The 3,528-nt window shown below is 46.3% G+C and overlaps 1 pseudogene; it reads right to left on the bottom strand.

Moving 5' to 3' along the window:
- Positions 1–405: 405 nt before the first annotated feature.
- Positions 406–1,332, bottom strand: LOC104346169 (lysophosphatidic acid receptor 6-like; annotated as a pseudogene).
- Positions 1,333–3,528: the final 2,196 nt, after the last annotated feature.

Genomic DNA, 3,528 nt, shown 5'->3' with positions numbered 1-3,528 from the left:
CAGGTCTTTGTTTCTCCGCAGCCCGAGTCTGTGGTGACTGAAGTCCTGAGGAAGGTTTGCAGGTGTGCTGTAGACAGGGAGGCTGATAGATGCTACCACATATAAGTGAACAATTTATTTATTTTTTCCAAAGTAAAGAGGCATCACATCCAAAGAGATATGCATCACCATGTACAGTAATAATTCCATTTCTTTTTACCCATAAATGCTAACACAAAACATTATGGAAGGAAATAAAAAAGTTAGGATCAGTCTCCTGGGAATGGACTTAGTTCTGGTGTTTTATGAAATATTTTCAGATCTGAATATTTAAAGGAAATTGCTTAGATAAGCAGTTCAGGATGCTGTACTTTTCACAAAAGCCTCTCCACACATCATTGCAATAACTAACATGCAGCACGTGGATCAAGACTTTCGTGTGGCTGTTTTTTCACTGTTTTGTAATGGGTCTTCCAAGGACTCCTTTAAAACAAAATAGTAGCACACCCCATCAAGACAGCAGTTCAGGTTTTCCCAGCAAAGGGTGACCTGAATGATGTCTCGTAGCACTTGCTGAAAACTAGTGTGAATGATGTTATTCTTCACCAAGAAGTATGCAAATTATGCCATGTGGTAAGGTGTGAAACAGACCAAAAACGCAACAAGGTTGGTCACCACTATCCTCTCTGCTCTAGTGGTGTGTGTTTGGGGGTTGCCTGCTTTTCTGTGCTTTCTCAAGCACCTGACTGTCTGAGCCGTGCAGAAGGTCATGGCTGCCATGCTACCGAAGAAGGTGGTCTCCAAGGCGCTGAACAGGCCTGTCTTTTCCCATGTGCTCTTGGAGAAGTTGTGGAAGCAGGATGAGATGTTGTGGCCCTCTCCATGCAATTGGAAAGTAGAGGCTGTCCCAGCTAAGGTGCCTAGGCAGATGACAGCACAGACCATAGCAGCTTTCTCGGTTGATCGCAGGGTGGGAGCCACAAAAGGGTGCTGGATAGCAATGTACCAGTCCACACAGATGCAGAGGGAGATGAGGATGCTACTGTACATGTTTACAAAGTAAAGACTCTCCAAGGTGGAGCAAAATACAGACCCCAAGTTCCAGTTGTCCTGAAGGTGGTAGGAAACGATTTTAAAAGGAAGAGTAAACAGCAGTAAAGTATCCAGGAAAATGAGAGCTATCATGTAGACTGTAGATTCTGACAGCTTTTTAACCTTAAAAACCAGAAACGACAGGGCCATCACATTGAACAGCAATCCCAGAGTAAACACGGGGATGTACATGATGAGCTGGAACAGTTCCACAGTAGCGCTGATATTGCTGATACTGCTTTTGGCATTGATGTCATTCATATCCAGGTGTGCTGAAAGAGAAGAAAATCACCGTCACCACAAGCAAGGATGACAATCACATTTAAGACATGGTACAAATGCCAACGAGGTCTCTGTGTGTCCACAGACCTGGAGATGCTTTTTCCTCTTGGGCTGCTGTGTGCTGAATTGCAGCTCCTAGTTACATGAAGCTGCTCGGTGCCAAGGCATCTTGGGGCAAGTTTGTGCCTCAAGGAGGAGCAAGGCTTTCTGGGGTCCAAGCCTCACTTGCACTGTTACCTGTCACCCCAAATTGTGCTACCTGATAATTTAGGCTAGGCAGACTACAGATGTGACCACCATCCCCTTGGAGTGATACAATCTCTTTGCAGAACCAGGATAGCAGTCCCTGGTTTTAGGGTTACTTCGATTGTGATGATGGAGGCAATTAGTTGGATCAGGTTTCCCGAATCAAGCTGTCGTAAGAGACCTTAGGGAGCCAAGAGCACGAGGTTCCCCCAAGTTCATTAATGTGAAGATCCTAAACAGTTGTTGCCATCCTGCGCCCTCACCCACCACCACTGGGCAAAGGACTATGATTAACTCTGGCCCTTCTGACAAGCTTGCTAAAAGCATCAGTCAGGAAGTTTCAAATGGGCTATTTCTAGCAGAGGTTAAGTTTATAGAAGTGGAATGAGATTTAAGAACCCAAGCTTTTGTCTAAACCGGTCAGACTTACCACAGCAGAGACAGGGGTTGTAGAAAACATGCAGCTGGTTTCTCCTCTGCAAAGAGGAGACTAAAAATGTCGAGGTAGGTGCCCTCTGAGCAGGGGTCATGAAGAAATTAACTTGTTTAGAGGAAGGGTGCTGATTTGATCCTGCCCTCAGACTCTCCTGATAAGGAGTGGGAAGGTTCTCATTGGTTTCTGCAGTGCTGGTCTCAGCCGGAATAGCTTACAAATGCAAATGCACAGGAATACTTGGTCCTTTCTTCCAGCCAGTTCTGTCACAGTAAACGTAACCTGTAAATAAAGCCTTTCAGAGATCTTTGTCAGCACCCAGAAGTTACTTTCGTCTGCTGTTCTCCCAACTGTTACTTCTCCCTAGTGTATTTCCTACACGAGTTACTGATCTTGATGCTGCTTCATTTCAGATCTGTCAACCATGCAGTAAAAGTTCCTGTTCTGCAGATCAAGTCACTTCCCGAGTATTTCAGAGGTAAGCTCTTTCTGTGCTGTGATTTGAGAGAGATTAATTTGGATTAGCAAAAAGCAAATTTATTTCTTAAAAACTAGCAATTATTGCTAGGAAGCCAGAGCAGGTTGGCTGTTTGCCTCTTAGGGACACACTGATGCCAGGTAAATGATTTTGTAAGTAACCAGTTTACATTATAGAAGTGAGAAAAACAGCTCCAGAAACCCAGCCTGATGAGGAGAATAGGGTGCTGGCAGGGCTGTGGGTGAAAGGATCCCCCCGCAGCTTCTGTCCTGCTGTAGCAGATACAGGTTTTACTCAGTTCCCCGCAGTAGGCAGGGCTGCTGGCTGCGTAAAGCACCTGACAGCCGCCTTCCTTGCAGAGCACCGCTGCCCATAAGGCATGGGGTGCCACGGCTCAGTGAGGCAGCAGCCCTGTCAGCAGCGCGTGCTCTGCTGCTGTCTGCGAGGGACTGAAGGAGGTTGGAGGGGAAATAATGAAATTCCCTTGCCCGAATAAAAAAGGACAGGGAAGCCTGAGTTTGTGAAGTGCTTGGGGATCCGAGTGGCTGGAGGAGGGGAGAAGCACTCCTTGTTATGCTGCGGGTTGTTCACTGCTTGGGAGTTAAACTCTCCCACAGCCACGGGGCTGGGGAGCTTGTTGGGAGCTGGGTTGGGTCCCTGAACCTCCGAATTCAGGTGGCCCGTGGCAGACAAGGGGTTACACTGATGACCTGGGCAGAGATGCCGCTGCCGCTGAGTACAAGCAAGTGGCCTAGGCTGCTCTCCTGCTGAGTCCCCTTCAGGGAGTAAAGCACAGTGAATCTAGTGCTGGGAGGGAACGCATTGCTGAGAGCCAAAGGGATGAAAAGTTAATTAAGGAATTACTGAAAAGCAATAAATATTGAGAAAGTTCTTTACTTCATTGCCTCTGTAGAATCTCTGTAGGAGAATTCATTAGGGGTTTTTTTTTTGGTTTTGAGTTCGTTTTTTTTTTCTGTTTGATAGTGTGTCTAGGAATTTCTGAGTCTATAGAAATAGA

The sequence above is a fragment of the Leptosomus discolor genome, chromosome 7, assembly GCF_034619465.1.
Source record: "Leptosomus discolor isolate bLepDis1 chromosome 7, bLepDis1.hap2, whole genome shotgun sequence".
NCBI classification, from domain to species: domain Eukaryota; kingdom Metazoa; phylum Chordata; class Aves; order Leptosomiformes; family Leptosomidae; genus Leptosomus; species Leptosomus discolor.
The sequence above is the reverse complement of the archived record's forward strand: the minus strand, read 5'-3'. Positions and strand labels throughout refer to the sequence as shown.